Below are 14,061 nucleotides of genomic sequence, written 5' to 3'. Positions count from 1 at the left end.
TTAGAAGTAACAGAAATTTAATATATTTCCTTATTCCATTTTCAAATGATGAAATTAACATTTATGTCGCGCAGTGTGTTCCTACAACTGGAAAAATTGCTCAGGAAAATTAAATTTCTTCCAAACCTGAAAACATGTTAAAAGCACAATGTGATCATATATCTAGGAGTAAACATTGTATTAAAATTTAAAAGCGTAGTAGTCGAGAAAATCTTGTATCATATCGTTAATATGTTACATTCTTGTTTTGCTACACACCAAGAATCATTAAGTAAACTCACTACATAAGTAAGTTGCATCAGTAAGGAAGTGTGCCTAGCTACATCGTGGGTAGGACACCCTATGTACTCACAATAAACTAGAAAGGAATCCATGATTTGTGCACTTTGGTTAAGCGAAAGGACCTAAGGTAGTACGCTTCCATTTCAAAAAGTGGTTGCTTATCACAGACGTGAAGGAAAATGTTTTCACCATGGATGTTTCACCATTGCTCCTTAATATCGTTGTAGTAGGATCCTTCTGAAGCATTTTTTAATTGGTAGGATCCAAAATAACATTAACCTTTCCATGATAGTCCTCAGTCTTCATCACCATCTGCGTTAACATCCCTTAGCGCCTTCCTTTGTGCCTGCGACATGTTACTTTTAGGCGGCTTACATTTACGCAAGATTCTAGTGGTGACATCCTAATTACATCAGCACAATGTTGTGGGAGGTAACGGATAGCTTCCTCAATATCTGCTACAATATCCTCTGTGGGTACTTACACAGGGATCGTAGCAAAATTGCCTCCCTGGATAGTTCAAAAATGTAAACATCACACAAATTCTTTTCAGACATCTTAATAACACTTCAAGATGTATCGTCAGTAGGAGTTTCCGACATGTTCCTCTGTAGACTAGTATAGTTACGGTTCTGTCTTTGTACTGGTATCTCTGTGCTACATTCCATAGTTCTGAACGTTAGACTGTCCTCCTTATTCCACTGAAAACACTGCACAGTATTTCTAATTAGTAAGTTGGGATGTAAAATTTTTTTGCTGGTTTCCGCCACTACTCGTAACTCTTATTGACTCCTCTCGCGTAATATCAGTGATTCCTTACGAATGCAGACGCCATGAGCTTCTCCTCCAGAAACTTCGGAACCGTCGAAGTGTCCCGGCAGCGTAACAGTAAGGTGAACATGCATAGTTTTTGTGTGTGTGTGTGTTTTTTCTGCGCATTACCTCTAATCGTCGAATCAGTGTAAATATATTCTCCTTGTAGAGGGCTTGATCACACCATGTAGACTTTCAGGACCAGTATTAACTGCGAGATTCGCGGTCGACAGACGTTGCTCGTTTTGTAAAACGTTGCCGTAACATTTCGGCTCCGGCTACAGGAGACATCGTCTGGGATGAAGCAGCGAACTGCAATCAGTTTTAGTATTAGAGGAGCCGAATAAAAGGCGGTATAGAGGGCACCACAGAAGAGTTGGACACGGAGAGTAATGGCAATCTTAATTTTCTAGATGTGGCTGTAATGGAACGTGTAGATCGTACATTTGGCCACAAGTAGTATAGTAAAGCCACAAATATCGATCCTTAACTTCATAAAGATTCTAACCAGGATCTCAAAGTGTTACAACAATCTTGGTGGAGAAGGCAAACAAAAATTGAGAACAGATTTGATTATAAGATGCGTTACCCATCTGTGGTCAGTCCTCAAGAAGAATGGTTATTCTCGAAATGAGATAGATCCAGCCATTCACCTTAGGGAGAGGATCAGAATCGAAGACGAAATACTCCCGTGCAATTGGAATGTTTTATTCCTTTTATTAGTAAGTTTACAGATCACAATTTGAAAGTGTTTGGCAGATATGGAGTTCAGACTATTTCCAGACCCACCAGGAAGATAAATGAACGTTTAAAAAAGCCAAAAGAAGTACAACATCCTTCGGCTAAACCAGATATAAATAGAATTCTTTGCACTTCTGACTAGTATATGTTGGTAAAACGAAAAGAAGAGTTAACATCCGTTTAATTGAATTTAAGAGTAATTGCAGTCTGGGCAATGAGAAATAAGGTAGCCGTAGCAGAAAAAGTGTACCAAGAGGGTACTCATGAAACAAAATCAGTGAGACGATTGTCACATCGAAAGAAACCGCAGTACCATGTGAGCATGTATAGAAAAGCTGTTGATATTTTTAACCGCTGCAATAATATGAACAGAAAAGAGGAATTTGTGAAATTACATAAAATATGGACGCCGACTTTGCACTGAAGGAATTACAATCGATTGCTTTCAATTGAGAGTGTTTGCACAGCAGGAGATGGCCTCATGGTGGATTGTGGTGCCCTCTACTTTGCCTGCGTATTCTGTGCTCCAGTTCTGATAGCAACTCGCCGCTTTATCTCCGAGGACGTCCTCTGCAGCAGGAATCGAAACGTTAGGGGAACGTTGTACACTACTCCGAAAGTTTTCAGTGGAGCTCACTATTCTAGTTTTATTCGCTACCACTTTGGAATGTTCCGCGTATACTCCTACGTAAAATCCATTATTTTCAATGATATTAACATGCAAAATAATCATTTTCGACAAATTTCAGTCGGGATCTCTCTTTATAAAAGTCCAAAGTGTCCTTGACAGCCTATGAATCAAGCCACTGACGTTCATTGACCTGGGAGACTAGCGGCTGCTGCCGTGGCGCCATGGTGGCACCGCCCGCACAGGCCTCCGGAGCTCCACTGGCTACACATGCCTTCGACAACTCGTTTCCCCATACCGTGTGCATAGGTGCGATAGCTGACACTAGATGTCCTGATACTGACTAGCAATGTATTTGTCAAACCCCCCCCCCCCCGCCCCCCTTCCCACCACTCTCTACGCTGGGGTAGACCAAGACGGCGGAGTGCACACAGGTCACGGCAGCCGAAGGCTCTCTGAGGGCGGTGGCTTATGTCCTCCCTACATCAGTGAACTCACCATGAGTCTTGCAGCTCCCCTACCTCAGGTGTGGCATGCCTAGTGCCAGAACTCGATGACTGATAGCCAGCTGATCTTCATCAGCCAGTGTTAGCTCTGAAACACAAAAGCCTATCGTTCTCTCTGGTTCTAGATGCAGAGAGAATGGCAGAATGACTGACTGCTATGAGCACTTAATCTCAGTTGTTTATATCCTCGTTATGTGTCTGACGTAGTGTTACTGGTGGGGCCAAGTGGGAGGGGGGGGGGGGTTGGAGGAGGGAGGCGAGTAATTGGCCATGTGCTTTTCCCGTCAGCTTTCCTTGCTTGCTCTGCCCCCATCACGGCTTATTATACCTGGTTAAATTAACGACGTTTCAGTTTCTTGGTAGCATGAAAGTGCTCTGAGTTTTGATTGTATGCAAAGTATGCTAGGAGCAAGACAGTGAATGCATTCTCTACGCGTTAGCAATGGAAATACTATCGACGACAGTTCTGCCAAAGCAGAGTTACTCAACACAGCCTTTCGAAATTCCTTAACCAAAGAATACGACGTAAATATTCCAGAATTCGAAGCAAGAATAGCTGCCAACATGAGTAACCTTGAAGTAGATATCCTCGGAGTAGTGACGTAAGTTAAAGTCACTGTATAAGAGCAAGTCTTCTGGTCCAGACTGTATGTCTATTATTTTCGTTTCAGAGTATATTGATGTAGTAGCTCCATACTTAACAATGATATACAACCACTAGCTCGTCGAACGATCCGTACTCAAAGACGGGAAAGTTACACAGGTCACAGCAATATTCAAGAAAGGTAGTAGCAGTAATCCTCTAAATTACGGGCCCATATCATTACCGTCGAAATGCAGCAGGATTTTAGAACACATATTGTGTTCGAACATTAAGAAATACCTCAAACAGAACTGTCGATTAACACACAGTCGCCGGCCGCGGTGGTCGTGCGGTTCTAGGTGCTGCAGTCCGGAACCGCGGGACTGCTACGGTCGCAGGTTCTAATTCTACCTCGGGCATGGATGTGTGTGATGTCCTTAGTTAAGTTACGTTTAAGTAGTTCTAAGTCCTAGGGGACTGATGACCTGAAAAATTAAGTCCCATAGCGCTCAGTGCCATTTTTTATGTGACTGGATTCGTGACTTACTGTCAGAGACGTCACAGTTCGTAGCAACTGACGAAAGTCATCGAGTAAAACAGAAGTGATTTCTGGCGTTCCAATGGCAGTCTTAAATCACTCAGATTGTCAGTACAAACTCTTCAAGAAATTTCAGCGACTGTTCCGCGCAAGGAAACGTCTAACGCTCTTCTTTCTGCTTCCTGCAGTAACACCCTATTGGCCTCGCATTGACCGTCTGCGAACTGACTTGGCGAATTCCGTACGCATATGTTTCCTCAGACTCACTATGTCCCAAAGACAAAGTACGGAACCTCTCGCAAGAAAACCGTGTGCTATTCTTTAATGGTGGCGTAGTGCATCGACTAGCTGCCGAAACTACTGTGCTTTACAGAGTTTCTCATGATATACCATATATGTCTTGGCTTCCTCTGTTAAACGCAAATTAGCCACAAGAAGGGTTACTTACCCCTTACTGCAGCCGTAGCTGTAACATCGTTAATGAATATTGACACATTTTCTGTCGTTTTACTCGAAAAGGGGTTGATAAGTGCAGCTACAGCTAGATCAAAAGAAGAAGAAGCCATCCACGACGGTCTGCAGCTCGTGGTCGTGCGGTAGCGTTCTCGCTTCCCGCGCCCGGTGTCCCGGGTTTAATACCCGGCGGGTAAGAGATTTTCTCTGCCTCGTGATGACTGGGTTTTGTGTGCTGTCCTTAGGTTAGATAGGTTTAAGTAGTTCTAAGTTCTAGGGAACTGATGACCATAGATGGTAAGTCCCATAGTGCTCAGAGCAATTTTTTGAACCATCCACGATCTACATTTCCCTTTCACTCAGACTGTGACTGAAGCGCGGAGGCTAATTGTATGTGAAGGTGCGGCAAGAATGCCAAATAACTGCAGTGCAGCACTGCAACAGTTCTTTGGCACTCTTGTTGCACCTTCACCTACAATTAGCCTTTTGCGCTTCAAGACCATTCCTAGGACTTGGTGTATGGCGTCACGTGGGCCCAGGCAACTGGACACACCTGTACTCCACTGACAAGCAGATTGACAAGTTTTGCAAGGCTACCAGGCAGACAACAAGAAGACCGGACGACGCAGTCACTTCAATACTTGAAAAAGGACTCAACACTGCACCGACACCAGCTCACCTCACTTCCAATCTCTGCAGTGGAAGAGGCGGTCCGGGGCTGGACCGAGTACAAAGCTGAAGAAATCAGGAGGGAAACGTGTAGGATTCTCTCCAAGGCGAAACAGTCTACCAGCAACATGGCCCCGGAAGAAAGAGCGGCACTTCGGGCCCTCAGAGAAGGCAAAGAGACCCTCACCCTGCCCGCCGACAAAGGAAACACCAAAGCCGTTCTGAACAGACAGGACTATGAACAGATAATGCGCCAGCTACCTGACGACCCGGCATACCGGAAGATCAAGACGGATCCCACCATCAGGATACAACTAAGCACTGCCACATTACTGAAAAACTGTGCAATTGAGAAGAAGGATATCAAGATAATTCGACAGCGCTCCGCAGTAGCTCCGAGAGCATACGACTTCCATAAGACACAAAAGAAAGGGTTGCGTCCCACTGTCAGCAACATAAGGGCACCCACGTACTGCCTCGCGCAACACCTGACAGGCCTGCTCAGACCGTATGTGGGAGAGCGCGAATACTATATTCGGAACTCAACGGACGTCATTCGTCTTCATTTGGAGCTGACCCTACAGGAAACAGACTCATGGTCAGCTTTGATGTGTAGTCATTTTACACACGGGTGCCTGTGGAAGATTCGATTCACCTTATGAGAGAGAAATTTGGTCCCGAGTTGACACAATTTTCAGGCACTTACCTCGTCCTCGACGGCCAATACTACGAGCCGGCAGACGGTGTGCCTATGGGAAGCCCTCTCTCACAAGTGGTAGCACTCTTATTTATGGAGAGGTCCGAAGAGGAGGCACTACAAGCGGCCGAACGGAAACCTGTGTGTTTCCTGCAATACGTGGACGACACGTTTGTCATCTGGCCCCATTAACCTGAATATCTACAGACGTTTTTAGAACATCTAAATTCCGTCCGTGACAACATCCTATTCAGCATGGAAATCGATAAGGAAGGGAAATTACCCTTTTTAGAAGTACTTGTAGAGCGGAGATCAAATGGCTCTCTGGGTCATCGCGTGTACCGCAAGCCTACAGATACGGACTTATATTTGCATGCCTCGAGTTGCCACTATCGTGCACAACTCAATGGGATGCTCAGAACACTGGTTCACAGGGCAGACTCGATATCGGACGAACAAAATCTGCACAAAGAACTCAAACACCAAAAAAATGTGTTCCGCAAGAACAGATACCGTAATCGATAGATCCATGCAGCCCTCAGACGGCACAAACACAGCAGAAACCAAGATAAAGAACAGTCTACAGATAAGGACACAGGCCTTGCCCTTCTTCCGGATGCAGGCAACGTTACGTAAAAAATTGAGAAACTGCTAAAACAACACAAAATTGACACTGTCCTGCGGCCATCGTCCAAGATATGTGCCTTACTGGGGACAGACAAAGACGGATTTGGCCCCAAGAAAGCGAGCGTATACAATATTCCATTTGGTTGCGGCAGATCCTACACAGGTCAAACAGTCCGATTAGACGAAGACCGCTGCGAGGAACACCAACGCCACACGCGCCAACGCCACCTCAACAAATCAGAGCTGGCAGACACTGCTTGAAGACTGCACACAACGCTAAATACGAAGAGACCAAGATTCTGGCACCTACCGGCATCTACTGGGACAGCATCTTCAAGGAGGCCGTTGAAATTCGCGTAACGGACTATCTCGTGAACCGAGACACAAGTTTTCAACTCAGTGAGGCATGGAAAGTATTACTTAGCTCAATTAACGAGTCACTCTCAAGAGGACACAAGATCCTTCCACGAAGGCCGACGGGGACACTCCACGGGATGCTGCATCCTCCTCGACGCCAGGGACAGCGCGGACCTGGGTGGGCGTCCACAAACCTATTGTCGGCGGCCGCAATCCAAGCTTCGGCGCTCGTAATCGGAATGTCGGCGTCCGCAATCAGACCGTCGGTGCAGGGAATCGTAGCCCAACTGACGAAGATAACACCGACAAAGTGCAGACGGACCATTCCATTGGAACCACCTGATGATGGAGGAAAGGTTATACGCCGAAATATAGTGGGACTTCAACGATCTTATCTGGCTGGACGCTCGAGAGCCCAGGAAACAATTGGGGTCATGCTTTCTTCTGTCTTGTATAGTAAGCTGGGGAAGTGATGATACTGACAAATTGTTTTGTTTACAGGAACAAGTCTTAACTTCCTGGCATCGACAGATTTTAACTTACTTTGTAGTCTCTTTTTCTTATTCTAGCAAGTCACAAATTGCTTGAAGAAGCCTAACATTGCAAAGTTAGTAACTTATTACTTGATATATTTCAATTTTGTAAGATTGCTGACGTGTAGTACAACTTTTGCTGAAACAGAGCACTGCATCTGGGCAAGTTACTATAATGGTTACTAAACAGGAGCACTTTGTTACAATTTCGTGTTGTACTGGTGACACGTGGGTCATTTCCTTACAAATGTCTGTAGTACCTCCAGGTATGGGGTAATATGTTGTGTTTTGCTGTAAAGCTATGATTTGTAAATATTCCGTCGATGCTACTATGCAACTGAAGAAGTAGCTGACACCCCTCTCCAGCTGACACCTCTATAAAAGACAGCTAAAACCACTTATACCTGCTACACAGAAACATTGTGAGTAACAGGATTCAGAATATTGTTTTAAAGTCGAGTAACTGACACTCACTACACACTGAAATTGCTAGCTACTAGTGCTACAGCATGGTTTTAATCTCATCACTACTCAAACCCGTGCCGGGACGTTCATTGCTCCACCATATAAAATAACCATCATTACCTTACCCTGTGCCCGCCCGGCTAGCCGTTTGGCGTAACACCCTGCTTCTCGAGCGCAAAGGCCGCCCGGGGATTAGTTTCGAGGTCCAGTGTGCTGGTCAGCCTGTAGTTGGTTTCTAAGGTGGTTTTCCATCTGCCGGCTGGTTCCACTTATTCGGCCTCAGTTAAACCATGTTGGCGATTGCTGCGCAAACACTGTCGCCACATACGTGTACTACATCATAACTACTCTACCACGCAAACAATGAGGCTACACTCGTCTGGTATGAGAAGTTCCCGGAGCGACGGGGGGAGGGGGGGGGGGGGATGAAGAGGGTCGTTTTCCACTGGGGGCTGAACGACCCAATAACCCTGGCTTCGGTGTGGCGCAGCGGTGAGGAGGGTGGACTGCTGTGGCCTGTTGTGGGGGTTGTGAACCACTGTGAGCTGTGGGGGGACGAAGCCTTTCCGTCGTTTCTAGGTCCCCGGGCCAGTACACATACTCAATACGGACCGGACCTCGTAAACTGACCACCCCATTGCGCCATCACATAAGGCTGTGACGTGTAGGGTAATTAGTTACAATTTTGCTCAGATGGCCAAATATGGAGCAGTTTGTTAAAATTTGGCTATAACTTGGAGCTGTATGCGGCAATTTATTACAGTTTTCTTTGTAAAATAACAATTTTTGGGGCAATTTTTCCTTAATGTTGGGTAGCAATGATGTGTTGTGCAATTTACAACAATTGTCTAGTAAACGAGTAGATTTGTTAAATTTTGCTGTACCATAAAGATGTATCTGAAAAGTTTTTTACAGTTTCGTATTGACATTTTGATACATAGTGTAACTTGTAACAGTTTTTCTGTAAGTTTCCATTTATAGGATATTTGTTAAAAATTTTCTGTATTTTGGCAATGTGTGTGGCAATTTGTTACAATTTTGTTCCAAAACAGCAATTTATGAGACTATTTATTACAGATTTGGTTAACAATGTTGATGTGAGGGCCTATTTATTTCAAGTTTGTTGTAACCGGTTCAGTTTTTAAATTTTTTCGTATCGTCATGACTTATGGGCACAATTTTTAACACCCTCCCTAGAACATGGTGTTATGTAAGGACATTTGTTAGAAATCTAATAAAATTTGGTAATATATTCGGTAATTCTTTACAATTTTGCTCCAACATGACGATATGTGGATGAATTTATCATAGTTTGGCTGTAAAATATTGGCAACCGCTAGACAGTATGTGAAAATTCGTTACAACTTTGATATAATAGATGGATGTATTTAAGGAATTGTCATTTTTGCTGTAACAGGAGAAATTTCTTAGAAATTTCGTATAACATAGAACATTTGTTACATTAGTGCTGTAACATGGGACATTGTGTTACACTTCTGCTGTAACTCTAGGAAAATAGTTACAGTTCAACTGCAACTTGGTGTTGTAAGGGGCAATTTCTTCCTATTTTCTAGTAACTTCATAATGCGTGTGGCAGTTTGTTACAATTTTGCTGTAACATGATGATGTATGGAACAATACATATTACAATCTGTGTAATATGGTGATATGTAAGTCAATTTGTGGACTTTTTAATGTTAGTGGAGCCAGTTAGATGTATCTTTACTGTAAGTGTGCTAGCAGAAGATGACAATCATTTATACTGTTAGATAAAGTTAAACCTTGAACAGCAGCGCCGCTTTTCATAATACAATTGGGCGCAAGGCGCACTTTGTACACATGTAAAGTCCGTAAATGAACAGTGCTTTGGGACTACAATGTAAGTTAGTTTATCGTTATTGAATTTAAGATGAAACTGTAATTTTGCTCCTATATTTTTACTTTGTAACATAAAGAGAGGTAAAATATCTCATTGTGTTCTGTCTCATGTAGCGCTGGCCCAAGCCATCTGATAGTCCCAGGAACACTCCTGCCTCACGGTGTTTCTCGTGATGCATGACATGCATTTCAGCTTCTTCCTCTGTCAGTAAATTAATCATTCTTCGTCTGTCCAATTGCACAGCTTGTTGGTAGCGAACACAGTTGTTTCGCCCATTGTCTTCCCATATTTTATAAAGTTCGCTGCTGATGGAGGGAGAAGAGAGCAGAGAACACTTCACACAGCTTTAGTTTCTTCTAATTCCAACAACTGCTATTCTTCAGCTCATAAAGTCTTAACCTGCCTTAATGCCTCATTTTTATGATCGTACATTTATACTCGCTACGTTAAAGTGGTAACCGTTTCACCCAGAGTAGCATCATAGCTTCTACCATTTGATAGATTCTACAATTACCATTACAGTGATAGATACACCGTAAACACTACAACATTACACACAACAATAAAATCAGGTCCGGTGCTGGTAATTGAGCTTGAGAACAGTCCTTTGCTAAGTGACCAGACTGTCTACAGATGTAATGCATAGCTTATACTGACTTGGTGCATGGCAGGGATAAATTAAAAAAAAAAAATTGTTTTCAATTTCGACTATGCCTGCATCATACTAAACAGAATACCAAACGATTCACTCTGAATATTATTGAAGAACTGGATATATACAACCACCGCATATGTAGACAGTCTCACCTATGTTGTACTCGCAGTTTTCTTTAGAGTTTGAGAACAGCAACCAAACCAAAACAGCTCTAGTATGGTATACTAAACATATAGCAGCTACTCAGGAACTTTCATTAAAAATGCACCACATTGGGGTTGCATACATTTTCATGGTATTTCTCCTAATCAGTGGCAATTCTGGAGGTCCCTGCAATTTAACAGACACAGTTTTTACAGCCACATTAATATCCCTGTGATTCGACATTATCACACGCAATAAACACAAATAGGAAAGTCAATAGAAAGATGCTCACTCAGCTGACCGGATTATGCCACCTCTCCAACACAATAAGACAATGGACACCGGTGTCTGTTCACAGATGCAAGTCGGGGAACACAGTGTTCAGTGTGCCTTCTGGATACAGCGAGAGCTTCACGGTGTGTCAGTTCAGCTACAAGTTAGTCTCAGGAAGAAAAATCCCAAGACTTCACAATAGAAGATGCGAGGCCCAACATATACCGGCCAAGGCGCTTACATCTTAGCACGTGGCACTGCGCCTCTTACGAATACCAGCAGCCGTCTCCAGCGGGAATGAGTAACTACTTCATACGAGTTTAATAAGTCTTGACTGCGTATTTAAATGCGTGTAAGCTCTTGATAACACATGACAAAGTTAAGACCTTTAGTGGGTATCTTTTCAGTCACATATTGATTTCGCGTGCGCCCTGTATGGAGCCAAGCGTTCGCGATTTGTAGCGGGCGAGCTGAGAAGTGTGACGCCCCAAGTTTCTTACAGGGCTAGTATTTCTCTTGAGATGTTGGCGGATCACAGCTATTAGGTTCGACAGAAGAGGCAGAGAGCAGCTACATGTCATCTACCGGTAGTAGGCAGCATGTTGCAGGTTTTGCTGCATTGCTGGCTCACTGTTATAGAGCAGCATGTGGGATTGGAAGCCTGGATATTTATTGCTGTCCGTCTGTGACATATATGTAACCTGTTTTTCAGGCTCATAAGCATTCTTCGCCGCGCCTCGGCTTCACAAGAGTGGCTTTTTAAACCTTCTGCTTGATTCTTTTCCACCTTGCTAGCAGACTGACAGGTGACCTAGCTGATCTATTGAAATTGCGTTGTGAAATGAGAATTACATTATGACCCAACTTCAGTGAGGTCATATTGCTTATTTAATGAATCAGACTTTTCGCTCGACCAAGGTGAAGCAATAAATTCCGGGATAGATCATATTATTTACAGTATCTCCTTTGTACCTGTTCGACATTCCCATTGCTGCAAGATACGCTGGCATGGTTGGACTTAGGTTAGCGGTTGCTATAGAAAACTTCAAGAAAATTTTGCGTTTGCCCATGGTATCTTTATGCGTGGCTTCAACACACTTGTTACTTCATATAAGTCTCTGGACACTTTATTTTCCATGGTTGGTAGAGTTTTATTGATTTCGTACTTTGTGGTTGGTAGTAACATCACAGTAGTTAGTGCATAACTGTTAAAAGTTGTTGCGTTTGTTTTTGTGAATTACTGTTGTCATTATCTTGCAATAGCTGATAAAGGCTCGTTCACGTGGCTTCATGACTGGTGTAGATAATTTATTATTTTGTCCTCCGCCAATAATGGTAGGTCATTACCCCTTTATCTGGCCAACCCTGTTTCATTTTTATTTACTTATCAAAATTCTTTGCTTTTACTCTCTGCACTGAATGTTATTTTGTCATTAAATGACTTTTTGAAACATTCAGCACCTTCCTGTAACTATTACTGTACGTATGACATAAATTTAAGAACTCTGCCTAAGTATCACTCTCTTTCATGAAACAGGCACTCGCCGCCCTTCGCCATGTATGAAGTGTCAGTTTCTTGCTTCCGTAAAAGATAACTTGTTTAGCTAGCAATAACGGTTGGTTCAGGACAGATTAGTCACTAAATATGTGTGCCAGTGTGTTACTAGATTTTAGTATTACATTTTTCACTTTTCTTTAGCTGTTATCCCAGGAAACGTGAAAATATCGTAAAATTTCCTTGTAGTCTTAATTTGTTTTCACTTTTTGGTGCAGTGAACTTAAAGAATCTCCCTTAATTATGCTTTTTTCTTTCCTTCAATTAGCGTGTATTGTATCCTGTCATAATTTCGCTCGTATTTCCGGAAGATACTTTAAATGTTAAATTGTTCTATTTAGAAACATTCCATTAGTAGTTTCCTTAGATACAGTTGTACATAAGTAAAGTTAGTGTTTATTGCTAACTCATTGACTTACTACTACTAAAGTATTATTTTATAATGAATGGAAAAAGTGTGAGTTTCAGTAAAAGTGGTATGGTACGATGGACGTGATATCAATTTAAAAATATTGCCTACTTCAGTGGGCAGCGCTCAACTAATGCACCGTCGCATTAGCGCAATATTAAATTTGTAGCAAGTTTAATAAATATGCAGATTCCGTTCTGTGGTGAAACAATATTCATTTCCCTCTCCAATTAAATGTTTTCACGAGTTGCAGCAATAACAAATGATATATCCTTTCAACTTTTTCACTATAAATTGTTGTTAACCTAGTATTTCCCAACGTGAGAACCTAAATAATTTGACTAGATCAAGTATTCGCTTAACGTTTCGAATATCTAAGAAAAATATTCAAGTACTTCAGGGCAATTTTAACTTCAAGTTCTGTGTTTGCGCACCAACGATATTTCTAGCTGCAGCTCATAATATAAGTTACCTACAGAAGAATTCGTATGAGCTTAGTCTAAGTTCCATAACTCGAAATATTCAGAGAGCTGATTCTGAAAAATATGTTTCAAAGTCTTTGTAATCGCCACATGCAACCAAACATTTGACATGATACAAATTTTTCTAAGTCAACACAAGCTAAAAATATTTCAGAATGTCTCGCGAGCGTTTCACACGAAACTTTCTAAAGTCCATGGGCTATACTGTATCTGATGCACACAGGAGGAGACCTGTAGTTGGGCACATGTCCTATCTGTTTGTGAAATCTGCTCCAATAAACTGCCAAAATCAAAGACACCGTGCGAAAATGGCAACCGTTACTTATATCTTCATATTGACGTGATATCATATGGGCGCTATTTTGCGTTGTTATTTCAGTAGTGAGTACTATGCAGTTAAATTAATTGCAGTCATACATCTCTAATTACCTCTATTTATCAATGATGCAAAAACGTTCACTATTTGATTTTTATTTACTAGTAAGTTCAACTTCTCATGCGCAGAATATACATTTAACTCTGTACTCTGAAATACGTAATATTCACAGGAAACTTATTACAAAAGTTGGGTGACACATACTGAGACTTATCCATTGACACTATATTTGTGTGAACCAATTCAGTCGTTAGTGATTCATTAATTATTAATGATCATTTAATACACGAAAAATTTCACATGTAATAACTTGTAGACTAAACCTCGTAGTGAGGCTGTACCTCCACTCATGTTTTTAACACCATGTAACAGTCTTCTCTGCCATTGGTTTAGAGT

Source organism: Schistocerca gregaria, chromosome 3 (genome assembly GCF_023897955.1).
Source record: "Schistocerca gregaria isolate iqSchGreg1 chromosome 3, iqSchGreg1.2, whole genome shotgun sequence".
In the NCBI taxonomy this organism is placed as follows: domain Eukaryota; kingdom Metazoa; phylum Arthropoda; class Insecta; order Orthoptera; family Acrididae; genus Schistocerca; species Schistocerca gregaria.
Note: the sequence above shows the minus strand (reverse complement) of the source record.